The 27,202-nt window shown below is 42.5% G+C and overlaps 1 protein-coding gene across 2 annotated transcripts in view; it reads left to right on the forward strand.

Annotated features, from left to right (window-relative positions):
- ADD3 (adducin 3) overlaps positions 1-27,202 on the forward strand; it is a 91,280-nt gene that overhangs the window by 13,529 nt on the left and 50,549 nt on the right. For both annotated transcript variants that reach the window (XM_026050491.1, XM_026050493.1), the window contains exon 2: positions 20,482-20,526. The gene's annotated coding sequence lies outside the window, so the exon portion shown is untranslated. The remainder of the gene's footprint in view (positions 1-20,481; positions 20,527-27,202) is intronic.

A 27,202-nucleotide genomic window follows, 5' to 3' on the forward strand; every position in this document is an offset into this window, starting at 1 on the left:
CAGTAGCATATAGCAGTAGCATATAGCAGTAGCATATTTCATGGTTTGTGCAATGAGTTTGGATCCATAAGTTCCTCTCGAGTTTTAGCATCCTGGGTTAGATCTCTGAAACGGGGAGGAAAGCCAGGAGGGTATTGGGAGCACTTGGCTAATGGAGGCAGCTCTTCGGAATCACCTGCTGGGGAACTCTGCTGGCGGCAGAAGCCTTTAAAGTAAATAAATAAATAAATAAATAAATAAATAAAGCCAACCTCCTAACTTGCATTTATCTGGTTAATTAAGGTACCCCAGATGAGTCGTGGGAATAGGGCCCTGCCCTGTTGCCTGCCTGTTCTGCCTGGCTCCTTGCATCCTGTTGGCTCCGTGGTGGTGCAGGTAGTGGTTCCCTGCCTAGTCCTTGGTCCAGTATTCACATTACTGGATTATTAACCTATCCCATATGCATATTGACTTAACCTGTGAAAAAGAGGTGAGATATTTAAATTTTTTTTTGTTATTCTGAGCTGTTTGACCACTGCAGTATGGTGACTTTCCCCTTTTAAGGTATTGAAGGCCCGTATGTGACAGCTGCTGATGTTCACCCTTGCTATAAACACCCAGGGAAGGCCGTAGTGTGAAATATTTGACATCTAGTAAATGATTGGGAGCTTTGCATAGGCTTCAACGTGTCCAGCATTCCCCTGTATATTTTGACTCCTTAAGCAGTTCAATCTGTTCATCTCTTCCTCTTAAAAATGTCTTGCTTCATCTCTTAACCCCCTACCCATAGTTATCCGTGAGACTGAAAGCTCTGATTTACTCGACTGGCTCTGGAGCGGGGATTTCTTGCGTGTTTGGAAAACACTTTGGCAGCAAGGGCCCAGCTCTAATTTTAGACACATGCCTGTACCTGGGTCGTCCTCTTTTGGAGCGAGGACGATCCTTGCTGGGAGGAATTTTTAGACGCTGCGTAGACTGTGTGGGCAAAGCTGCCGACCTGAGCCGTGCGCCTTGGTTTTCTCGGGAAAAACTTGAGGGAAATCATTGCTGAGCTGAGCATGAACATTCAAACGCCCTCACGTTCCCGCCGGTTCAAATAATTCCTCCTTGCGGAACAGCAACCACTGCTCAGCTCAGCTCTGCCTCAGTTTCTCTTGTTTGTCCCTTCTAGCCACTTTCCTGTCCCCAGAAGCAGTTAACTAGTTCTCACCATGCCTCAATTTAATCTGACTCCATCACTAAATATAAAGTTTATGTGGCTATATCCATTTTTGATCCTGTTGGATATTACGCTTAATTCAAATGTAGTGGATATTTAAATTGCTGGTTAGAAGTTGTTTAGGTCACTTCGAGTAGCTTTGAAAGAGCGCTGCTGTCAGGGCCTCCCTGCTGCCCAGGGAAAATGGAGTGGATTTTGAATTATCAAGTCTTAAGAGGAGTTTAAGATTGAAGCTTCCCCCTTTTCATCTTTATTTTTGTGAGGAGAAAATAGGAATTGTGTGTTCATAACAAGGAGGACATCAGAAGAGAAGAGATTCAGCAGGGAGAAAGTGTCACGGAGATATCAAATGTTTCTGTGGATAATAACTAGATTCATAAACGTTCCATATTTGACCTTAAAAAAAGTCATCCTCAGGAGGCTTTGATTTTCTTTTTCAACTTGCTTTTCATCATTTAATATAAACTTCGGGGTATGTTGGTTAGAAAAGATAGCCTAGACCAATAAAATGCGTGCCTTGAGCCTGAATTGTAGATTAGTGGTGAGTCTTTTGAATGAGTTGCTTAATTTTCTTGTTTTAGTATTCCACAAAAGAGAAAATTTGGGGGAGAGGATTGTTTTCTTTACAAATTTTGATTTCTAGTTTTACTTTTAGTTCATTTGAGAAATACTTGGTCAATGCAATAACTTTAATAATCATGAACTTTTTTTTTGTTCTTCTGATTCTATTTTAGATGAATATAAACAGGCATAAGGATGAAATTAGTAAACATAGAGGGATTTTTTTGTTAAACATTGGGTTCAGGATTCATGTGAAAAAGACTTTGTCTGATCCAATTCCAGAGAGCTTTTGTTAAGAGTGATGATCTTAAAATATTTTAATACCTCAGTGTCAGAGATGATGAAGCCTTTTTGGTTTTAGAGGGACTATGATRTAGTCAGTCTGTCTGTGCTGTTTCTGTCCCATTTTGAAAATGGTTTGAGTTTCGCTCAGATTTCCTTGATCTAAATTGATAGCATTTTATAAGTCAGCATGAAAGAAGAGAGCCGTGTTCTCATTTAGAGTGTTACTCGTGTGTTGGTGCATTGGGCTTTTATCAGAAGTAAGCGACCCTCTGTTTACTAAGCAATGCTGGAGCAAATCAATGACATTTTTTATCACGTAATCCAAGTTAACTTGCGCCGATAGCTCTATAAATTGGTGAGAGTTGTTCACCAAGTTGTTAGGTTGTTAGTGATCTACAACTTAGGTATCAGTTGAAGTTCCTTTTTAATCCAAAGCACTAACATTATAATGTCTTACACCTTCCCGCTTTTGTGAGGTAGAATTATAGAAACTCTTTATTTCTTGCAAATGAATTAATGTGTTGGGTACAGTCCTGGGCAAGCTGGGGTTGTTTGCAGTGGAGAAAGTGGGGTTGGAGTTAAGTCTAACCTGAAACGCTGCCTTCCCACAGCTAGTAGAGCTCCGAGCTCCGGCAAAATGTTGTTTTCCTGCTCAGCTCCTTGTAGATTAGGGTTGGCTKGGAAGTTGTGTGGAGGAAGTGTGAAACGTGGGGGTTACCTCCTCAGCACTAGGAAGCTGCTGTGTGCTGAAGGGGAATTGGAGAGAACAGGGTAAAAGGGAAATGATTGCAGGGAGAGTGATTGATTTATTTTTTTTCCCCTTAAACATTAGGTTCAAGATGTAGGCCACATCTGTGATCATGTTTTTGAGAAATGAGTCCATATTCAATGGATTCTCTGCCAGCAGCATCTGGTTGCACTTTATGTACGTGTTTTCTTAAAGAAAGCAGCCACATGACACAACCCTGTCGGATAGAAGCGATGGTTTGGAGCACTCTGTTTGTTTATGTAGCACCTCAAGAGAGAACGCGTCCTAGGAAAACAGCTTACCTGCTTGGAAACGGTGAGCAAAGGATGCCTGTGTTTCAGGGCGGACAACCTGGGGCATGCCGCGGGTCCAAGCCTTGCTCAAGGGGCGCCTAAGATGAGGAGCTGAGCTCAGGAGCGATGCAGACTGCCCAGGGCCAGGCCTAGAAGGGTCTTCACAGGTTAGACCCCCTTGCTGCAATGAATTGCCCCATGGCAGCTGCTGGATATCACAGTGGTGCAGGATGGATTGTGATTGTAGAGCCTTTGRAAAGGAGACCAAGTTAGTTGGACCTCTTGGTGTGGGTGAAACTGTAGGGAGGCTACAGGGGCTCAGCAGGGCTCTGCGCTTCGCTGCTCCTGCCTCCCTTTCCATACAGACCCTCAGACTGTTGCTTTGGAAAGAGTGAGAACGTGAGCCCTTGTTGGGGCTTTTTATGCCTCTAAAAGACCTCGTGTGCCAGTGAGAGACTGGCTGTGGGGTGCTGGGAGGGAGGCTAATGCCATCTGCCATCAAAGCCTGTCTCTTCCCAGAGCATCAAACACACACAGAGAAAATAATTCCCTCCCATAACTTGTTTTTTGACTCTGGCATAAGAATGACTCTGAGCTCRAATGGATTTTTGTTGCCATGCTTGAACGAAAGAGGACTATTATTAGACCTATTAAAATTAGGCAGCCTAATTACCAGAGCTAAACATGACATAATTACATAATATAATTCACTGAGTACCTATTACCTTGAACTTGCGAGACTAAAAGGTTTTTAGCCAAATACCAGCGTTTGCTGGGGAGGATGACCCTTTAAAGGCTTCGGGACTGCGTCCAGCTGGCAGGTTGGCCTTACTGAGCAGATGTCACCGGTCTCTCGAAAGCTGATCTGTGCTGCTGGCTGTATTAATTCTTAACTTTAGTATTGATCCAAATAAAAGCAAGTCTCTTGGGAAAGTGGCCTAATATAGCAGGTTCTTTTGGTCTTTTCCCGATTTGTTTAGTGTATTTTGGTAGCTCTAACGTCCAACTTAGCAATTTGTTGTTGGTACGTACGTGTGTCTGACTGTCTCTTGGCTTCTGGTTCCATTCCTCTTGATTCCAAGAACATCTGAATGCCCGGGAATCACGTTCCCGGCTCTTCTGGAGRCAGCTCCGGCAAATATCACCTGTTCCCAGGAAGTAAGCGGGAATGCTGGAGAAACATCCATCCCAGTTTTGTGGAAGCACCCATAGTCACGAAGTAACTGGCTTGTGTTTATCTGGAAGGTCTCTTTTCTGAGGATATATAATTCCATAAGCAAAAGAAGTTTGAGGTTTGYGAGGCAGTGAATTTTCTTTTAATAAGACAGAAACAGATGGCGTTAAAGAAACAATTGAAAATTTGTGCTGATGGACTTTGGTTTCTCCTGGGACCTTACACTGGCAGAAGATGTGCAATAGTAAATTGAGATGAATATAGTCTTAAATTCAAATCACAAATGACATCTTTTTGTCTTACTCAGTTTGGAGAAGTTCAGTCAGGTTTTCGTGTGTACAGAAAGTATTTGCCAGCCACCTTTTAATGTATTATTTTAAGCTAGCTGAAACACAGATTTCATTTCCTTGTACTCAATATTATCTTACGCTTGTACTCTATACAAATATGAGAGGAAAACTGAAATGCTTTGGGAGTATGGGAGAAAGAACCTCGTGTGCAGGAGCTGGCGTGTTGCAAACCTGGTTAAGTACGCACTGAAACCAGATGTTTGCAAGGTTTCTGTGTGCATGTTAATCTCTCTCTCTGTTATATTATTATTTTGTAAAAGCATTTGAAAGTCCCGAGCTGTAAAGTGCAATTGCTGGTTCTTTGCASTCCTTGGTCGCTGCGGCCGCTCTCTCGTGTCGCTGGTTTGGTCGTTTCTCCGACACAAGCACTTGCTGCCCCGAAACTGCATTCAGACCGAGACCACCCCATAGTCGGTGAATAGAGTCAGGGCAATGTGTGTGTTTTCATTTAGTATAAACATTTTGAACTTAATGACTTCCTGTTTCTAAGGATGAGAATAATCTGGCTTATAAAAGAGCGGGGGGATGTTGTAACAGGAAACTTTGGGACATGACATGACAGCTTTGCTAGGAAGCCTCTCTGCTGATGCTCAGCAGACACCTTTCCGGGGAGAACGCCTGTGACCTGTTAGGATTTTGAAGCTTATGATTCCTAATGGAATTTTCCAACAATGTGGTTTTCATGCAAATACCCCGATTTCTGCATTTTGGGGAATGGAAATGGAAGAAGCAAGAAGAGAACATAAGGGCAAGGAGAGGATGGCATGGAAGACAGCAAGGGGAAGGTATTTAAGGTGATGTGTTCCCTGTGGAAACTGCTGGCCTGTGTTTCATGAGTAAAGGAAATATGCCACGTTCTCTATAGCATGATGTGGCTCTCAATGCATGTTATTTCCAATGCGTATGTTAATCTACCATGCAGGTAGAAGCTTCAGAATTTAACTTGTTAATAGTATTTAATACTTCCCTAGAGAACATATCACCAACTTATTTAAAATCTTCCACGGATGGAATACCTGTTTAGCTCAGTAACGAGTCTTTGTTCACRTTTTAACCTAGTCTGTATAGGTGCATATTACTATAAAATAGTAAAAAGGAGAACGAAGATAAAAACATTGGCAGTAGAACAGAAGCATTTACGAATACTCAATAGCTGGACTCCAGTTAAGGATGTGACTTAGTCCTTGTATCCTTGTTTGATCTTTTCAGTAACTGATGCCCAAGAGCACCTAGTGATGCAGCAGATGTTTGTGGCAGTGTTTGAAAGCAGCATCTAAAAGTGACTGTGTATTTGTTTTGTCTTTTGAATTTAGCCATTTTAACAGTGGAAACGAGTGATTTGGAAACGTCGRTGAGAATAAAGTCATTGAAGTACAGATCCAGAGGAACCCATATGCTTTGATAGAAATGTTTTATTCTATACCTGGACTTGGTGAATTGTGCTCTATCTCCCAGAATCTTATATCACCACGTTTTTATGAAGTGTTCGCTGTTTAATCAATGCGTATTATTGCATAATTCTTGTTGAAGGGATCAAGTGTTTAGAACAAATTCTAGTAGCAGAAGTTGAGAATCCCGTTAGAAAGGAGCTCACTGGCAGGTGAGGACAAGGTTTGCACTGTTGTTTTTTACATTTGCAATATTTGGGAGAGTGGATCTAACCAGGCTTCACCCCCTCCTTTCCTACTGGAAGAATATATCATACTAAATCTCATTGTTTTGCTACTCTAAAGGAATAAACTTTAGATTTGTGGCTGGTAGGGAAACTAGAAATTTCTTTTGTTGTCACTTGTAACCATCTTCTCAAGTTCTTATAGAGAAGCTCAGCAGTTACCTAAGTTTGTACTCGTCTAACTGCCCCTTGAGTATCTTTGCAATGTATGTTTTTGTAGGAGGAAAAATGATCCCTTCCCAGAAGGGGTCTGTTGGAAGTCTGCTGCAGAGGCCKGTAGAAGTGAGTCAGCTTGACTAGGTTGTAAATAATGTTCTGTCTCTTAACTGAATATTTTTTCCCCTGCCGAATTTTTTTTTAAAAAGCTGCTTAGGTTTTTGTACCCCGATAATTTACTTTTCTGAGTGCTTGACATGTTAAATTGCAATCTTTRTATCAACATGGAGTTGGGATTATGGGACTTGGACAGCAATATGTGTATTGTGAAATGAATTCTCTTCCTGAATCTAAACATAAGAGTTTCCTTTTGCTTTTGGTGGCAGAATGAGTTGGACTCCTTGAGCAATCTTGGAAAAAATGCAGTTCAGGCATTCATCAAAATAGGGATTTGTCTTCAAGCACAGGTAAATTTGGGTTCTTGTTTGTATGTGGTGTAAACTGACCATGCTATGTATGAGTGTGAATGATGCTGATGGATGTTGGTTGGATTGATTGCAGATCTGTGGTGAATGACAAACAAGAAGTGCCCCAGAGACTCTTAACAGCTTGTGCAACCAAACCCGCCAGAGCTGATTTAAAGTATTTCCATCATCTTTGGGTTCACCTTGGTGATATCAGCCAGATACCAGGAGTATTGGCATCGGGCTGACCACTAAATCCAGTCCAAGTATCTCTCAGTTAAGAAGTTATGYGTTTCTTTTTCTGCATTGTATAGTATTCCTTCTACCCTCAAATTAATGTAATTTCAGCATGAAATTCAATATTATTGGCTTACCTGTAGAGTGGCAAAAGTTTCTTAGAAACCAAAGCGTGAGCTCGCTGAGATGGAGCAGTGAAGATCCACATGCTGTTGCATCTGTAGCTGCAATAGCTACTTTCACCAGGCAAGCACTGAAGCTTTTCAGGTGTGTTTTTCCAAGTGATACCCTAGACCTCTTGAGTTGCGGAACTGCCTCGTTAAAGCTGAATTGCCACCTGCAGACTGTGTCTTCAAATGTGTTTGAACACTAGCAGAAATCTTGCCTCGCATCCTAGGAATGGGCTGAAGGACTTTTTCCAGCGCCAGAAGCGGAAAGGGAGGTAGCTGCTCGTGCTGTGCCCCGTGCATCTGAGCTGGACGTTCTCATCTCATGTGAGGAGCCCCCCTGTTCAGTTTCAGCCTCTTCTTGCCACACTGTTTCTTTGGTGTTTCCTAGGTAAGATACAGTCTGAGATGAAGAGAACCCAACCTGCTGACCTTGCTGTGGTGCACTCTAGGAACTCGTTCCCGTCACTCAAGTTAAGACTGAGCTCTGGATATTTCTTTCATCCTCTCCCCAGTGGCCACTGACCTGTCACCACAGGAGCTGTCATCAGAGCAGCCTTCCCTAATGGACATTTTTAGAGCAAAAAAACCATATGCTTGTCTTGAAGAGCAATGATTCAACAAGCAGAGYATTGTTGCTTCTCATGTTTCTAATTTGTCAATAAATGACAAGGTTTTTATACTCGAGGAAATACCGTTGTTCACCTCTTTTGGAATCTCTTATAGGATACACTCTATAAGGAAAAGTTTTGGAACTCAGCAGGAAAAAATGCTGGATGTGTAGYCCGTTGAATATGCAAGAGTATCTTAAATGTGTTCTTGCCAAAGATGAAATCAAAATTTCTTGACATCTTCTCATTTTGTGTGCAGCAAAACCCATCRTTCTCATTTACATTCAGACTGATGCATGTGGCAAATCATTGTCTGGATTATTTAGTGTGCATAATTAAAGATACTTGATTTTCTTTTTTTCTTTTATTCTGAGTATTTTTGCAGTAGTGTTTGAATTAGAAATAATACTAAGCAGTACATTTAAATACAGGCTTATGTAACTGAGCTGGGAGATTGGTCAGAAGCTTTTGAGCCTGAGGTAGATTCCATTGATTTATGGATCTAGATGGGTACTGAAATGCCCGGGAATAGTACCCAGAAATAATGTCCCAGTGTGCAGTAGCATCTGCAGGATTTGGGATCTGAACTGTAATCCCGTGCACAATGCTGCTCTTCAGGCAGCTGCTTTTGTAGATTCTTAACTCTGATATTTCAAGGTGTATTGAGATTTTTTTCCTTTTGAAAACTAGACAGTTGTGCAAAAATACTCCTGTTCCTCCTCATAGCAACACCATATGTATACAAAACAAGAARCTGGAATAGGATCTGATGGAGTCTCTCTGGAGTTGAAATTAGTTTCACTCTAATGCCTTTATTGAAACCATTTTGAAAGGATTTTTTTTTCCCTCTGAATTCACTGTTCRCTTCTTGAATTGAAACAAGACTTGGACTTATTTTGCAACATGAATTCAGGATAATGATTTTTATTTTTCTTTAAGCCCTGTGCACACTGAGGAGAAACCGTCTCGCTGCAGAGCAAGAGTATCACATAACAGCCCCCCTTCAGCCTCCTGCAGATCTGTACGCACATGCAGCAACTATTGTTAAGTAACAGACTATATGGGTGGTAAATAGAAAGAATGTTTCATTTTAAAGTTTTGGAAGTGAACCACATACCTCTTCAGTTTTAAATTCTCTAAAGAATTCTGATTATTTTTGCCTGGAGGACCTCATTCCATGCGCTTTCCTAACATCGCTGCACTTTGGAACTATCTTTACCACCACTATCTTTTTTTTCCAAGCGGATTTAGACCTCTGGGATCCCTAGCGAGAGGCCGGGACTCCACGTGCAGGGCAGGGAGAGGCAGCTGCTCCCCGGGAGCATCCGAGGAGCCGGCAGCCGCCGGACACCCTTTCCCTGGCATTCCCGATGCGGGACGCAGGCAGGACAAGGGAAGGTAACTTGGGGGAATGCGCTTCGGGCTCCCAGCTTGGAGCTCCCTCCTGAAAATCCAGGCCTTGGAGTTTTCAGAAGGGAACRTTTTTTGCCTTTTGTTTAAAACCTTGTTTTTCTTCTGAAAAAAAAGGCAGCTGCAATATATGCCTTTGAACACAGTGGGTTGATGGGTGTTGAGCTGGTGCTGCTGGCAGTTACGGGTTCCGCGTCATGCCTGGATGAGGTTTTCCTGCTGGGAAGCAGGGTCGGGGAGGAGGGGGACGCGCAGACCCGTGTGCTCTCCCTCAGCCCCTCGCTTTGCCGTGAATACGCGGCCGTTGCTCGCAGCGAGGTGCCGGCCCCGCGGCTCGCAGCGCTTGCTCGGGATGTTTGAGAGCCGATTCCCTGATCGGCCCGGCGGGCTTTGGTTTCTTTTGCCTTCTGCAGCTGAGCTTGTGCTKCCTATGGAAGCAATGCAAAACCAGAAGCTGTGCTCCCTCAGTTGCTGTCGGTTTCCTTAGACATTAACTTGATGCCACAGCTGTGGATGGGGAGACGGTCGCTTTGCATTCTCCCTGTTACAGAGGGAGAGATGTCAGAACTAACTGGTGTAGCCATTGCAATGTATATTGACCATCAGTGCTTTGCTGGCATCGCAGTGAATCTTCTCATGCAGTGAATTTTCTCTTATTGACAGTTTTCTGACTCAGATTTTTGAGAAAACAGAGCAGATGAAGCTGTGATCACTCATTCATTTGATTAAGCTGTGAGGAGTTGTCATTGCTTGAGGTGAAACTTATTTTTTGTACTGTCCGTGAACCGTCAGCTTGTGTCTCAAGAAAGGACATGTAGTTGCCAAATTGATTATTGCCCGTGTCTAACAACTAAAAGACAATTCTACAGAAAATTTGAACAGCTTGAAATCATAATCTAACAAAAAATAAAGCCCTTGTTAGTGGAGATGTWGCTCAACTGGCAACAGATCTCCTGGGGATTTGTTTGTGATAAATAATAGGCCAATATTTAARGAACTCGGTGTTCCCTCAAGCAGAGATGTGTTGCATCTTCCCTGAGCTTCAGCCACATTAGACGACAAATTCAGTTTGTATTCGTAATGATGCTGCTTTGTGGGTTTTGGGGATGAGGAATAAAACTGGGAATGTTGCATTAGGCCCTAGTTTCACAGCCATGAGAGAGGGCGAGTGTCACCAGGGGAAGCATCTYGGCCTCCGCTTTGTCCCTTTCCTGCGCTGGTCCAGGCCATGGGCCTTTCCAGGAGACAGGGACACCGGTGCTGGCCCAAGGAGGCGCAACACGAGCAGAAGCAGAAGGAGAAATACCCAGTTAAGCCAGCTCAAAAATGAGCTGTTACCTTTGAGGCTCACTAAGGCAGGGGCTCTGTGTACCTTTCTGGTCTTATCTGTATTTTATGTACCGTTCTGCTGCTGACCAGCTTTTTGAGGGCTTCCTCTTCAGTTTGATTATTTACTGTACCTGGGCACGGTTTGCTTTTTTCCTCCTCTTCTGATACCTTATCTTTTTCTGTTCTATTCCTGTTCAGCAAACACACAACTACATGCACACTGCTCTTTACTTTCTATTCTGCATCACTTGCAGGGGTGAGGATTCTGGTGTGCTACTTGGGCAGCTGTTATTCACCTGGATGAGTTCATCACGTTTTTAATGCTTCATGGCCTCTTTCCTGTCCTCCTCCTGCCGTGAGGAATTCCCAGCGGGATGTGGCCTCCTGCACGCTCGGAGCTGAGCTGCTGCCCCATGTTATGTGACAAGTGCTCGAGAAGTGACCAGGAAAGACTTGGCGAGCCCTGAAAGCCCATCGTGCTTCAGAAGGGTTCGCTTTCCAAATTATATTGGAGGAGGCTCAACTGAAAAACAAACAAGAGCAATTAGTTCCTTTTAAACAACTCCCTACTTAGAAGGGAGGTAATTTTCCTTTAGTACTTGACTTTTAATTTAGGTTACAGTATAGTTCTACCTTAGCCTTTTTCCATGATCACAGGTATTCAACTAGCTCATTAAGCTGAATTAAATTTCCAAATGAATCAGGTGTGTGGGTCAAACCTCGCAAGTGCCTAATGAAAATGTTAACTGCCTATCATGTATTGCTCATAGCTTTCATTAATTTTCTCTGTACCAAAGGGACAAGCCTGGTGTTCAGATTCAGATTCTGGTGCTTGTTTGCAGGAGTAGAATAAAGCTGCAAAACAGCTTCAACTGATCACCTGCAGTGGGCTACGTTTGATAGGTAGCATGCCTTGAAGCAAAGGCTTCTGAAGCATGTACCAAAAGGGACAGATTATGTAGGAGCCCAGATAAAAGTGGATCGTTTGTAAGAAAATACGGTTGGTAGGATGAAAATCGGCTCGAGCTGCTTCCCTTTCTCGAGCAGCTCGCCCTTCTTGTGCACGCTTGGCTGCTGCAAGTTGGTCTGTTCGTAGCCRTGGTGTTCAGCAGGGCGTCACTGCAGGGTTATTTTGAGAAAAGGTGAAGGAACAGATGTAGAAACTCTGTGTTAGCAGCTAGGGGAGTTACCAAGGGAGGGAGAACACTGTCAAAAGAGATACGGCTCCGAAAATAAACGCCTGTGTACCTTGTTCTGTGCATTCATCTCTGAGCTTTGTTCAGCAGTGGTTCGTTCCATTTGCAAAACTGTCCCTTTTATTGGCTAAGTAAACAGTTGAATATAATTATTGCAGTTCTGATTTACTAGACATGAGATTCGGTACCATTCATAAGTACCTCTGTAAATAGGAGCTGAAAATTAAGGGGAAAAGAAAGAATTCTGTTGTTAGAGTAAGAGGCAGCACTAATGAGTGGTGAATAAAGAAGTTGTATGAACTCCCAAGAGGGCATCATAATCTTCTGGGAAAACAGGAACTTAGAAGATAACCAGGCAGTCATGACAGGAAGATAGTAAGCTGGCTTTTTCCCCTTTTTTTTTTTCTTTTTTTCATCATGAACAAATTTAACTTTCTTCTTAGTAAAGTAAATATAATCCAGATGGCTGGAAAGTACAAGATGCTCCCAGGGGTTAGGGTGGAGGTTCGATGAATTAAGCTTTGTAGAGCTCAGAAGTGAGCAAGTGAGAAATGAAAATACAGATACAAAGCTAAATTTTTTGAGCATTGTGTAGCTGCTTTGCTGTTCTTCCTCACATTCGGGGGTGGGACGGAGCTTTTCACGATGGTGACTAAATTAAAGCATATCTTGGTGATTTTTATGAAGAGGCGTATTTCTGTGTCAGATGAAAAGTAGGAAGAAGTGATAGAAACCTTTCTGTTCACTTTCCTTTGGTGAATGCCAAAGTGATAAACATATCAGAATGATCCTCACTTCCAAATGCAGCTCGCCTCAAAACCCAAGTGCTTCAGTACTTCAGCACCCAGAAAAAGACTTAGAAGGTCTGTATGCATCCCCATCATCATTAGGGTGTGTTTAGGCACATCTAGGTAGTCCACCCAGGGGGTCAGAGGCGACAGTAGCCTTGCTYGGAAGTGCTCCAAAGCACTGTAATTAAAGTGAAATGGGAGGAAACGTTTTCATCTTTTAAAGGGAAATACGTGTGCCAGGATGGGTGTAGACTCAATGCTGCTTTGCTTCTTGTCACTTTGGTTATCAAGTTTTGTGTTGTGAATTAAACCACGTGTAGCATGAAGGGCTCTCGCAGCAGCAGGAGTTTGCATGGTAAATAAAATCAAGGAGGGAAGAACCCCGGTGATGCCTGGCCGGCTGTCGTAGGGTATTTTTGGTAGGAGACGTTAAAAGCAAGTCTCGAAGGAAATTTGAAGGTTAATGATCTGATAGACCTACAAATTGGGTCACTCTGGTAAAACCTCTCAAGTGGATATTGCAGGAGACAAGTGACAAAAAATCCAAAAGATTATCTCTGAAACAAAATCTAGTATGTAAACGTGTCAGATCTTACTGTTATTTGATATGAAAAAACGTAGAAAGATTCCATATGAAATTTCCATTGTTCTTATCCATAGACCATCACAGCTACACCAGTACTGCTGCCAGTGCTCAGGTATGGTTTGGACCTGCAAGTSTATTTCTAGTTTGAGACACCAAGAAAGCAGAAGTCTCCCTCCCCTGAAATGCTTCTGCTTTCTTGARCTGACAATGTTGGGTATCTCGCCTAGAGCGGTAGGATGCTGTCTGAATACAGCATCCAGAACATGGTTCTGGCTCGGAATTTGTGGTGATTCCCCTTGTAGTGGTCAGATTAAGGCTCAAAATGGTGCAAYTGAAAAACAGCTTGGTGGTAAAGCAGTGTATTTGCTTCAGAGGTCTAGGAGTGCTGGTCAGAGCAACGCTCACAAGCAGTGGGCTCGTCCAGAGCACGCGTGGCCATGGAAGGAGGAGAGCGCCAAAGAYGACGCTGTTGGAGGGGTCCATAGGATTGCATTGTATCAAACTGTGCTGGAAAACTCCGTGCAGAATGGGAGGCAAAGCACAGAAAGATGGAGCCACAAAGGCTAATAGCACRTGGGATTTCTCGGAACCGTTAGCACTTCGGAAATTCTTAAGCAACGATGTGTTGCTGGGAGTAGGATCCTGGAAACTGCTGTGTGGGAGGGGCTGGAGTAGGCGATTTTTGGTGAGAAGCCGAGAGTGGATTTTTAAATTTATTTATTTTTTAATRTGGAGCCAGTATTACATATTAGCAGATGAAATCAGAGGACAGTAACGAGGCCTGCTACAAAGTCAGAGTTAACAGTGGAAGGCTAGTAGAAAAGGTTACGGAGAAACAAAGATTAGGATGTGAGGTAGGTACTTGGAGGCATTAAATGGCAATTGGAAAATGTGTTCAGATGTTTTTGAAATTGCCATTTCCCAATACTTGGATGTATTTATGTGAAGCAAGTTTAATGTGAGTAATAATGCAGTATTTAAAATTCCCTTCCTTGAAGTATTTTTAACACATAGTAAGAATTAATAATCACCACAGATACCATGTTGTAGTTTTATTCTTTACAACAGTAGATTGCCCTGAGTCTTAATAGTAGGATTTATCGGGTTACCAAGGTAAAATGCAATATTAAATGAGCCCATAAACTATAATATCAGAATGGAAGTCTGAAATGATATGATTCTAATATATATTCTAATATACATTTAGTGCAATCAAAAACATTAAAGCTCATTTAAAATCTCTTAAATGGCTTTTGTTTCATTGGCAACATTTGTTTAAGATCAAGCTCTGTGCTGTTACTAAAGGCAAAGCTTCCACTGATAGTAGTGAAAATTCAGCTGGAGCCAGGTGGTTTTCTAGGCTCTGCTTACTAGTTTCTTGCCATTCTGAACTCGTTGTGGTGACTGCAGGCAAAAATAAAAATGATCTGTCCCTTTTAATCAAAACCAGCAAATCATTTTCATGTAGCTTGGCATTATTCTGTTCTAATTGTGGCAATGTGCGGTGGATCCTAAATACCGCTTTGCTTTACAGCCTGCATAGTTTGGCAGTCTAGACACGGAGTAGTTCTCTATATGGCTTCATCAGTAAAACTAAATTGAAAAGCTGTTAGTGCTTGGCTTCCTTCGGTAGGATCCTGATAGTAGTGAAGCCAAATAAGAGCTTACGAGTGCTCTTCTATATCTCAGCACAGACTTAGGTTGTTGGGCAGATGTTTTATTTTGCTGTTACAAAGGCACCTGCTGCTTGTGGTGACCGGGAGTGAACACTTGTGTATCCCGGGAATGCCTTCATCGCTGTGGCCTGCAGGCTGCCCTGTGCCCTCATGTTACCCAAATACAAGACTTCCCATGAAGTTCAATCTGCAACTGTTTCCATCCCATTTGTTGGGTGCGAAGGAGCTGCTCTTCCAGGGCTGCGCTGCCTGGGAGCAGCACCCTGCCTGCTCACTGCGGAGCAGGGACACGGGGAGTCCGGCGGGCAGGGAAAAGCCTGGCAGAGTAACTGGGATGGAGCAGCACCAGGACTGTAAAACGTCAATACGTTCATCTTTTATCCTGAAGATGCAGGGTTTGCTCTTRTAACTCCCTGGGAGACCAAAGACGATGCCATGCTGGCACAGATGAGGAAACACCCCCTCGTTTGGCAGTTTGAGCTGGGACTCCTCCAGCCTCTTCAAGGAGTTATTGGCCTTGTGATGTTCAGGGCAGGGATGTCCACCCGCGTCACGGTGCTCGTGTCCTGCTGATGCCGTCTCCAACACGGAGCTGACGTCCCACACGTTGCGCTCCTGTTCCTGCACTTGAGTCATCGGTTCACCTAAGGAAAGGACGTCAGGAGGAACTCACGAGAGAGCCGCATTTGCACGAGAGTGCAAAATGCAGGGCCTCAAACCACGCTCATCTCAGATACTATGGAAGAACATATTTCATATAAAAACCTTTAAAATCTAATTGCCGGTATCCTAAAGCAGGGTAGCACAGTGCTCAGTAAGGTGAGTTTCCATCAAGTGTTGAGAATGTGCTATAAAGAAAGGGAAGTTCAATGTGCATCTCTTCAAACTATCCTGCTTTTTTTTTTGGGAAATCTGGAAGAGTCTTTCCTTAACTACCAGTGTAATAATCACTGTCATAGACCATAAACAACCTCCCACACAAGCAAATTCTTTTATTGTCTCCTTCTGACGTTAAGACATTTGTCTGTCTTCCCTCCCATCCAAGATTCTTCGCTTTTTTGGCACACTAATTACATAAAACTTTCAGCCTTTCAAGATTTGATTTGTTTTCTCTTCTGAAAATAGTGTGGTCTTTTGGGCACATTTTGCTTTTATTCTATTTGTGACTTGTCCCCCTTGGTCTCCTTCAGCTGTAATAGAGAGAAGGAAGTACAGTTGCAGCCCTGATTAAAATCTTGGCCTAATTGAGCCGCAAATTAGTGATGATGGAGATTTGTCAGAGTGCTGATAACTAGAACATTTTTGCATTCCTGGTCCCTCTCTGAAGAATATGATACTCCCTATTTTTACCGTTGGATCTTGTCTACTGTTACTTTTAACCCTACTTTATGCTCATCTCTTTCTTCCTCTTGGTCTATTTCAGGGGCCTCTCTGCCCCTTTGCTCACATCAAGCCTGCCAAGGAGTACATGCTTCATTTTCCATGGCAGAATGAGCTCCCTCTCGGTGCTTGTTAACTAGCTGTCAAGAGAATTATGTCCCTCCTCGGTAAGGCTTGTCTTGCRTTTCCTCTTGGGCACTGCTTGGATTGATGCTTGGTCTCCTCATCTAGAGTCTGATGGCCATTCAGAAGGTGGATCTTCAGYATCCAAAGTGCCGTTGCCTATAATGATAACTACTGCAAAGTGAAAAGTTAGAGGGCAGTCTGTTCATTAGAACAAAGCAGGGATTTTTTGGAAGATTACAGTGGTAAACTGCAATGGTGTTCCCCCCTGCACTGTGTAAATTGAGCATCTATCTCAATTTCACTCCAGTGTTCTTGCTAGATCTGCTTGTCTTGCTGTTGGGGAATGTTGTAGGAGGGGATTGATGCAGAATTAGGGAATTCTGCTGAGTTTCACTGGGGCTTAGGTGTCTGTGTCTAGTTGATGGATTTCCCCAAGGTACTGCTAGCACCCCAACAGATCAGTGGAAACTGCAGTGGAAAAATAGTATTAAATAATTAGACAAACAGGATCAGTCATTAAATGTAAACAAATCCTGCTTTCCTTGTTTTTCAAATACTTGGTTTGTCTTTGGAGCATTTTTTTTCTGTATAGTCTCTCAGCTGCTAGTTTTTTGTTTCTTTCTTTTTTTAAGCAAAGAAACCTTGTGGCTCTAGTACTGATGGTGTGACACTTCTGTATCCTATTATATCATCTGTTTTGTATGCTGAGAGCTGAGAGTGGAAAGGATGGAAAAGATGGTTAGTTTGTCAGTTGTTTCCAATGAAGAAATCGCTGTTTGGTGGAACTGTTTGCATTCCTGTGGTCAGCGGTATAAGGAAATACCATGTTATGAAAAATTCCCAATTGTTTCCTTAAGGGTTTTCTTAGTGTTGCACAATCGTTTGATGTTTTTTCTTTTGTTTTAAATGAAAAGTTGCTAGTTCTTCACTTTGGAGTTCAGAATTGTCTTTAGTATTTACTAAAGTTTGTCTTTTTATACTCAAWGATTTGGATCAAACCAGAAGGGCAAGTTCCTAAACTATGCTGATCAACCATTATAATGGTAGTAGTTGAAGATTGTTTCCATTACAGAGGGTGTTTCTTTGGGATCTCCCAACAGTTCCTTGGCCATCCATCATTATGGTTACTCATAGTTTCTAGATGCAGCTCTAAAACACTGCTTCTCTGAACTGGGGGAGGAGAGAGCTCCAATAACCAAATAGTTTTACACTTTAATAATTCTCAAGAAGAGACATGGTATCTTTGACACAAAAATCTTTTCTTCCTATGGGTAAAACCCTTTCCTAACATTTAATTTGTACTTGTATTTTCAATATCCTGTTAGGATTTGTATAATATGTGTAATTTCTAACATATGCACTAATTCGGATGCATTCCAATTTTTTTGAAGCTGCTCATATTTTGTATTTGTCTGACTGGTGCCATATCTCGAGTTAAAATCCATATCCCTTCCTAGTTGGTTCCTCCAAGAATTAGTTGTTATTTTCTTGGAGTTGAGAGCTGACGCTGGGTTGTTTGTTTACTGTGTGACTGTTAAATCCTCTTCAAAATTACTTTCTTCCTCCCTCCTCTTATGTTATTGGATATAATACTCCAGTTTAATGTTCACTATAGTGGCTAAGGAGCATGACCTAAATAGGCTAAGCACAATGAAGACCCCACTGTTGGTTGGTTCCTACTTAATTTCTACCCTGTCTTGAAGAGCTGGGTGGAAGGGGAATGGGAAGATACCTACCAGTTAAGCAGAGTGAATTGGGTTGTAGCACCAACACAGTTGGGGAGGTGTTTTGTTTATTTTTATAATGGGAATTTTGTATTTGGGAGGGATGAAGAGATTGCGAAGTGTGTAGATGTGGCTCTGAGAAGAAAGGATGTGAAGGGGAGAAGAAAGGGAGCGAAAAACTAATGACAAACAGCAGAAATACCTACTCAAAGGTGTATGCCATGTTTTCCATGTCCTAAGGTTCCTTGTTTCMGCTGGTTCTGTTGTGGCCTCCTTTGGCCAGTAGCTGTGGAGGCTTTGGCTCCTCCAGGACTTGGTGCTGGGTGTTTGCACAGGGCCAGTGTGGCCCAGCCGAAATGAGGGGTACTGGGCTGCTCTGTGCTAGTAACCCAAGCGTGCTCAGACGGGACTAGAGGGGCACGGGACTAAATCTGCCCTAATAAACATGGACTTTTATCTTCTGTCAACCCTTGTCACTAGGAAAATTTGTCAGGAATGGATCTATTAAGGAGAATATTAAATTTTCACATCTGATAGAGCTATAGAAGGTCTGTAAAAACAGAAGCTGCCTGCTCTTACTGTGCATGACGGCTACACTTAAAGTAACATATAAGGAACTTSCCATAGTAATCACGTTCTGTTATCTCTGGTAGTGTGAAGTAGATGAAAAATAAACTGTGCTCAGGCCAAGAATGAGTAGTCACATTGAAGTGCTTATATTACTTGYATTATGGAGTGCCTCTACTTTAAACAAGCCATTTTGATGCCAGTACATTTCCTCCCTCGTTCCCCATGCTTTGCTTTTCTAGAAGCTGCTCTAGCTTTGCAGGCCCTTCCTGGGAGCAGTTGGCAGGACAGGAACAGGAGCAAATGTGCCCTAACCTCCCAGAGAAGAGCACCTTGCTACAGGAGTCTGCCTCTCTTAAGCTTGTGGTCCCGTGAGACCTAAAAGTAGTTGGAATAGGCCTGTGCCATATTTGTGCTGAATACATTGTTCCTTCCTAAATATAGGCATACAGAAAATATTTCTGTATTTGTTGCCACATCCAATTTTCAAGCGAGTGAGAGAAGGACTTTTTCTAACAAAGCAATTCTGGGAAAACACAGTTTGAGCACATAGTAATAATAGCTCTTTTTATTTCAACTATCACTCTTCGGGTTTTTTTTAATTTGGTTTTGTTTTGAAGTATCTTGGCAAAAGTAGTGTATCTTCAATACATTTTGTATAATCCTACTTATTTTTTGTGCCCTTTTTTTTTTTTTTCTTCAGAAGTTTGTTCTTTAGGGTTAAAATTTGGAGATCATGAAATAATCCAGGCTTTAGTAACGATGGGGAAATAGCAGAGACTGGTGAAGCATTTGCAGTACAATAAACTAAGGTCATCCAAAAAATAATGCTTGACAATCTGCTGTGGAAGAGTCCTGGAATAGTAACAAGAAAGAACTGTTGCTTGAAATACATTTACAACCATAGGGACAAAAATGAGTTAAAGATCTAAGCCCAGTTACAAACTCATCTTAGTATTTTCACTATCCATAAAATGTCTGCTGTGCGGGTATAGATTTCTTCTACTGTGACATGCTTGGTATGCCTGTATAAAACTGTGGAGCGTCTTCCCTCTCCTTCCTGAAAATAACTGATTTTCCTCAGAATTTTGAGTGGTGCTTGAGGAGGAGAGGGGAAAGGATGGGAATACATTGGGGTGGTTTTGGTTGAAGGGCTACGAAGGGGAAGACAAGGGATACGGAAGCACGTGGCCGTGTTATTTATTTATTCACTTTACTCGCAAGATCAAACATGAAGCACGAGGCGCACTCGCTGCTTTGGGGTTGTCTACAAGGGCCAGAGGGAGGCGGTTGTTTCCCCCTGGACCTTGCTCGGCAGCCGTTACCAAGAGGGCGAACTTCAAAGCGGGATCGCGGCCCGCACCCGCCGAGCGCCGCAGGCCATGGGCCCCGCGCGATGCCGCCTCCGCTGGGCCGCGGCCGGCCCCGCGGCTGCTCCGGGAATTTTCTGCCCTCGGATYTGAGCGGATCGGCTCCGTTTCGCTTTCTGCTCCGTCACCCGCCCTGGGTTAGGCAAAATGTCCTCGTTCCAAACCCAGGCGTTCACCACCTGGCTCTTCARTTGGGCTTCCCTTCTAGGTTATTCATTGCAAATAATGTTTTATATGCAGTCAAAGTAAAATGTAGGAAATAGAGTAAAATTCAGGAAATATTATGGACAAAAAAGCTTCTTGAACTCCTTTTCAATAGTCTTAATGTTTCTTAATAGTCTTGATGTATATGGTATATTAGAGCAATGTTGAAAAGCAGGAGTCAGTGACCTCTCTCTTCTTCATTGCAGGTCAACTGCATTAATAGAGCACRAAGAGCTGTGGAAAAAATCAAGGTACTTAAACATTTTATCATCTGAATTCTTGGCTGGKTTCATGATTTTAATGGGGGAGGTGATGGGGAAGATGACAGTTGCAAGTTGCCACTTTAAAGTTGCTTTATTAATGTATATGTTTGTGCTTTTTTAATCTCTTATGTAAAGAAACACTTGCAGGGAGAAATTGCACATCAGCTTGGATTGCATGCAAGAATCTAAACAAAATTGCTTAGTGTTGGCTCTAAATATGGGGCTTTGTTTGTGTAGGGATATCAAGATACTCGATAAAATCTAACTGCACTGAGATGAAGCTTATTTTTTCAAATGAATGAGCTAACTGATAATCAGTATCAGACATRAGTGAATCTACTGCTTGTGGTTTTGATGTTCATTACCGTAAGTTACAATTTAGCACATCCTGTACCCACTGCATGTCAGATTCCTAGAGATGCAAAAGGAGGCATCTAAAGTCACCAAAACTTGTGTAGTAGCCTGTATTTTAGATGTACAGAACTATTCATTTTTMATATTCTTGTGACTATGGTGTTACTGTGGTGTATATGTAGGATATATTATACTGTGGTCTTAATTAGCAGCAAATATTCTTGCAGTGCTTTAACCATTTTAGTGCCTCTTCTTAGCTATCTATTTTGTCTACTGCCATTTTCTACAGTTTTCTGATACTTGATTAAAATAAGACAGAAAGTGTTTTGAGTGTCATTCATGTTCTCATGGCTGATACGGTAATGATGGTAGAACTGTTTTAAAATAATAATCTTTCAAAGACCTTGCCAGCATTCTAGTCTTAAACTTTTTTTTTGCTTCTCTTTCTCTGTTTTTGTGTACATTTTAATAATTTGTGATTGGAGGGAGGGGGGAAATGAGTGCTCTCCTTCTAAATGGAGTCTCCAGAATATGAAGCTTTCTAGTTTAGTTCTGATAAAAATGAAATGTGTCYCTCTTTTTGACCTGCTAGTGGATACCCGTGCTTAAATTGCAGTCAACACAAAACTTCTCAAGGTAGTTGTTTGAACAGAATCAGAAATACAGGAGAGACGTTGTGTCCCAGAGGAAAACAGCAATATCAAGTGATTCATCCATAAGCAGAGTAATTACAGAGCTATTTGACTCTGCTTTAAGAACCTTCATGCAGTCTCTTCCACCTTTACAATCAAGCCTTCTGTCATGCTTGAGGTGTCTAAAATGCAGGTCGTTTTCCTGGGCACTCAGGAGACCGTCTGCTGAACAGGGAGCCCCAGCGCGCGCTCCCCTCCCTGCCGCTGTGCACTGACCTCTCCCACAGACTCTGGTAAGATGAGAAGCCAGCAAAAAAGCATAAGAAGGATTCATGCATAGCTGGAAAAAAAAAAAAAAAGATAGAAGTGAATCCCAAACCTTTCATGTGGTTCTTCCACTGCTGAAGGAGAGGCTTCTATCTCTTTGCCCAATTTAGACAAGAGATTTTGCTCCAGACGTTTTCTTGCCCCTGACTGTGCAAAACCTGTCAGATCCTTTCCCTGACACTTTCTCCCCTGTCAGTCCCTCAAAAAGACTTCAAAAGAGATTTTCCCTATTGCAAAAGGAACCAGACATGGTCTTTCTTATTCACCCTGTATTTGAAGCATTGATAAGTAACATGTGGCTGACTCCAAACTGCAAACTTTCCCAGACACTTAAGGAAAAAAAAAAAAAAACACTGTTAAGCTTAAGTTTTAGAAGAAAATGTAATATTGTTCTTTTTCTTTGCAATAATTCTTTTTGCATAATGTATAGCAAGAAGGAGCTGGAATTATTTAGTCTAGAGAAGAGGAGACTCAGGGGACACCTTATTGCTCTCTACAGCAACCTGAAAGGAGGTTGCAGTGAGGCAGGGGTCGATCTCTTCTCCAGAATAACTACAGGTAGGACAAGAGGAAATGGCCTCAGGTTGTGCCAGGGGAGGTTCAGGTCGGACAGCAGGATGAATTTCTACATGGAAAGAGTGGCCAAGCACTGGGACCGGCTGCCCAGGGACATGGGGGAGTCGCCGTCCCCGGCAGTGCTCAGGAGACGTGTCCATGAGGCGCCTGGGGCCGGGGTTTAGCAGCAGGGTGCTGCAGGGCTTGCAGTTGGGCTCGATRATCTTGAAGGTCTTTTCCAACCACAGCGATTCTGTGGTTCTGTGATTCTTCAGTCTGGGGCCGAATTCACTCCTGTCTTTCTGTTACATGGATATTGAGAAGAAATGGCTTGTGATTTGTAATTTTCCCTTGCGGGAAGAGGCTTTTTATTCATAATTTACACTATCCTGTTTAAGCCTTGACTTTATTTTTCTTTAATAACGAGGATTGTCGCTGTTCGGAACATTTATTTCAAGAATGCCCAGAAGAAAGGAAAAATGTATTTTTAAAACATGAAACTATACAAATTCAAACAGAGTGTCTCATGTAATCATTTAAACCTACTATGCAGTTTGGAAAAGGTATGAACTGAAAGATCTTTTCCATAAAATGTAGTTGGAGTTTGATCTTCAAAGACAGCGATGCCTGAGGAAGGCCTGAGTCTTTTAATAAGAGCAGAGCTCACTTGAAAGGCAAAGCTGCCAAAGAGGAAAAAAATGTATCCTGGAGGATTTATGGGTTTATTCGGCAATTCCAGTCGGGAACCTCAAAGTGCAAAGATAGGGGGGCACGGTAAAACTGCATCATTCTTGCTTCCTGATCTGTTGGAGGAACACGACAAGAGCAAATGATAGTTTAAAAACAAAACAAAAAAAACCCTAAAATAAAGACAGGTAGACAGCATTATCCATAGCTGTTTAACCTGCATAATAATAATAAAAATCCTCTGTTAAGGATTAACTACTTGGCTAGTGCTGTTCCCAGTCTGTTTTCCCCTCCCATGTGGCTCATGTAGTGACCTTGAGCTGTTGTTGCAGTAGTGGAGGAACTGCCAGAGCCTCTTCCTGAAGCCTAAACAGAGGCTCGCTGCTGTGATACCATTTTAAGCATGCACTTGAGAGCCTTTTCTCTTCAGTATCTCAAAGCTTAGGTCTCCTTTTCTACCAGCCCTTGGCCTCCCAGGCCCATAAGGTTGAATTCCGATTAATATTGACTCAAAACCAATTTAAGCACACTCCTCCCCGCACTCGAGCAATGGAAAATACTTGAGAAGTGCTTAATTCTGTCACGTGCAAAAATGAAACGCACGTAATGCCCTTCCCTTCCGTCCCCGCTAGCCAAGCGGAGCCCTGGAGGGTCTCAGGGGCCCAAGGCACTCCTGCTGGAGGGGGAGCTCGGGGGGCACCCATGGGCTCCCCTGTTCTGGTTGCCCCTTCCACGGTGCRGGGGGGTGTCCGTGCTGCCGGCGTGGGACAGCTGTGTCCGTGTCTCCAACGGCTGCCTCCAGCCAGTGCTCGCCACAAGAAGCCAGTCCTGCTAACAAACATGAAATTAAAACCACAACTGAGCTCATGCACATTCCATACAATAACATGGAAGTGCAACATCTCATTCTCTACATTTGGGTGTGCACGTGCACGATCRCTTGCTCTCTCTTTTTGTTTTATTTCTTAGTATGAAAAAATTTTGTACAGAAGAGTCTTGGTCTYTGCCTTAATCTTCTCACTAAATATTTGAACTTGTACATGGAAGGGTTTTTTAACTGTATTTTCACTCTATTGCTGCATTTTTCTCATTTCATGTTGAGGAAGGGGAAAAAATATATACTTATAGTGTGAAGACAGTTGTGTTTTTCCATGCTTCTCTGGAACCTGAGCACTTCACCTGTTGGGTTTCTATCCWGCTCATACCAAGAACCTTTCTGGAACTCAGCTTCTACTTGCTTGACTGGCTGCAACCATATCCTTGCAGTGGACATGAAAATGTACCCTGCATGTCTGCACTTCACATGCATCTCCCCACCCGCCCAGCTCTCTGCTGGTGGTGACACTCACAGGCCGAGCTGAACTTTTACTGGGGCCACTCGCATCAAAGCATTGGAGCTCTGCCTAGATACTTGTAAGCAAACAAAATACAAAGCAGCACATATATTGTGCAAAGCAAAGTCATCAAAGAGGATTAAAAAAAAAAAAAAAAAAGAAAAAAAAGTAGGAAAGGCAGATCTGGTTCACAGTTGCTGCCTTTCTCTTAAAAAAACACCTGCTTTGGGTGTAGCTCTTGTTACTTAACACACATGAAAAGTTTTTCTTTGGAAAAAGGGTGCTTTCTGAGAAGATTCCCATGGCAAAATACAACATGGTTCTTCACATGTGAAGCACCAAGCTGACGACTGCTTCATCTCAAGAGAGAGCAGAGAGAGCCGAGGTTCCCCGCAGGGATCAGGCCGGGCCTTGTCACTCGCGTCACTTCACGGTGCACAACAGCATGGGTGGAAGTGAGTGCTGGAAGACAAGGAAGCTTCTACAGTAAAACAGGGAAGCGGTCGTGCTARGATCCTTCTAGGATCATGGCTTTTGTGGCCCATAGTTGTAAGCAAGACTTAACCAACTTCATGCTGCCTTTGAAAGAGTTAATAGGAGGCCTGAAACTAGCATCCGTCGGGGTATTTTTTCTGATGCATTTTGAATTCTAGTGTTTATGAGAARCTTCTGAAGATAAAAATTTTCCATTGCAGACTTAGGTGAAGGATATTCTTTCCCAGGAAAGGGAAGGAAGGAAAAGGAAGGCTTTCCCAGCCTCTGTATCTCTGGAAGACATTTTTGCTCATTGTGTTTAAATCCTGAATCACTGATAGATATTGCCCTCTTTTTTCCCCTTCTTTTTTTCCCCCTCCTCCTGCTGCCAGTGTCTGGAAAGTGTTGAAGGGTGTTAGATTGCTCTTCCCTGCTTCCCCATTCTTTCCTATCCCCTGTCGGGGAAGCAGCTTTCTGGCAGCGGATACGTTTCTATATCGCTTTCCCTGGCAGATTACTGGGACGGCAGCATTAATGCAAAGTTTCTGGTTGCMGCCGAGGTCAGGAGAGCTTGGCCGGTGTCTCGAGCGGGAATTCAAGGGGTGCAAGCGCTGCTGAGGGGGGAGGAGAAGGGGGTGGCAATGGGGGGGGTTCAGCAAGCACAAAACGTGTCGATTTTCAGCTTTTTTAGTCCACGCTTGACGGTCTTTTAAAAGTTATACCTGTTGTGGAGATCCTGGTGAGTGAGAATTAATGAAGAGCAGCTCCCGGGTGTGCAGGGGGTGATTTAATTATTCAGCTGTTTGTGATGGGCTGATCCAATTTTGATCTCATTCTACATGGTGCTGGAGTTAATGCTGCAAATGCCAATTCTGAGCTGTGAACTAGCATATATTAAATCCATAGACTTGTAACTGTAAGAAAATATAAAAGATTTAGTTGAAATGTGCCTTTTAAAAGGCATGATTACTCCATTTTGCTAGCTTTATAAAAATAATTATTAACTATTAACTGAATTGATTCAAATCTGTAAGCTAATCTCTACCACACAGTACTCATTTTAAAATTGTTCCTGAGTTCAGTTCAGGAGTTAATCTCCCCATTAGATTTCTCAAAAATACCATATTTTTTGTGAGCTTAAAAAAATAAATGTAGCTAAATACGTGTCAGGTCATTGCTCTTACTTTATGGTGGAGGTTGTTTTTTCARCCCACTCGGATTTGGCTGTGTTCGTTTGTAGGGTGAGTGTAGTGAATGAAGAATAATGGTTTCAAAATTKAACTTTTTCCCAAAGTAGTGATAAGCAGTTAAAACTCTCCTCTGCTATATACTGATTTAATCTTTTGGCAACAGCCTGCTTTTAGGATATTTTTTCCCTTCACACACTGAGCTGTTTTTCGTAATGATGGCCACCCTACCAAGTGTTGTTATTTAGAAAGTCAGTTTAATAAACATGCAGTTTTATGTATTTCCCTTCTGAAGCTGGATATACTTCTTAACAGATCTATTTTATCTTTTAGGTATTTACTAACAATGCATGATTCTCAAAAATGAAAAGTTTGTCTTTAATTTGCTAAATGTGGGACTACTTTTCAGAGTTTAGTTTAGTTATGTATATTATGTCCAGGTAAAATAATGTCAGCCAAGTCACTTACAGCTGGAGTTTCCTTAATTCCAGTTGTTCTTCAGGACTTACTTGGGAAGTGTTCCCAAAGGCACAGCCTCTGCTCCCTCTGTATCTGCACGGAGGACGTTCTGTACTGCAGGGTCTGTGAGTTGACAACATTCTGGCTGGAGAGAGGTGAGGAAAAAGATTTCAAATGCTGAGGGGTCCCGAGCCTGACCTGCTGAGGCTACGTACGCGGGCAGGGCTGCCTGCTCATGCTGCACTGTGGCTGCTATTGCTATTACTGAAACATTAAGACAGACACGCAGCTTTTCACACCTTCAGCTTGAAGTTTATCTGCACAAACATTGGGAGTAATCTRTAATTAGAGCTGCTGATTTTAAATTGTAATCATTCTTGCAACCAGTTAAGCCAGTTGRCTTCCCAAATGCCACTCTTTAACTGTAAACGAAGCCCTTTGCTGTGTCTGTGTTCCTTGAATTGGTGTTTATTTAACAAATTTTAAAAAATACTGTGAAAGGTAGGGTTGGAAGTATTATGAATTACTTTAGCYAGCCTGGTTGTGATACAATGCACAAGTCATTTGGATGTTTGGAGCACTAATTTGCTGCCTAGAAGGTGTATAAGGAGGTAATTTCATGCCTTTTTTTAAAGCAGAAAACCTGTTTGTGTGT

Source organism: Nothoprocta perdicaria, unplaced genomic scaffold (assembly GCF_003342845.1).
Source record: "Nothoprocta perdicaria isolate Ctin4 unplaced genomic scaffold, notPer1 scaffold_7, whole genome shotgun sequence".
In the NCBI taxonomy this organism is placed as follows: Eukaryota; Metazoa; Chordata; class Aves; order Tinamiformes; family Tinamidae; genus Nothoprocta; species Nothoprocta perdicaria.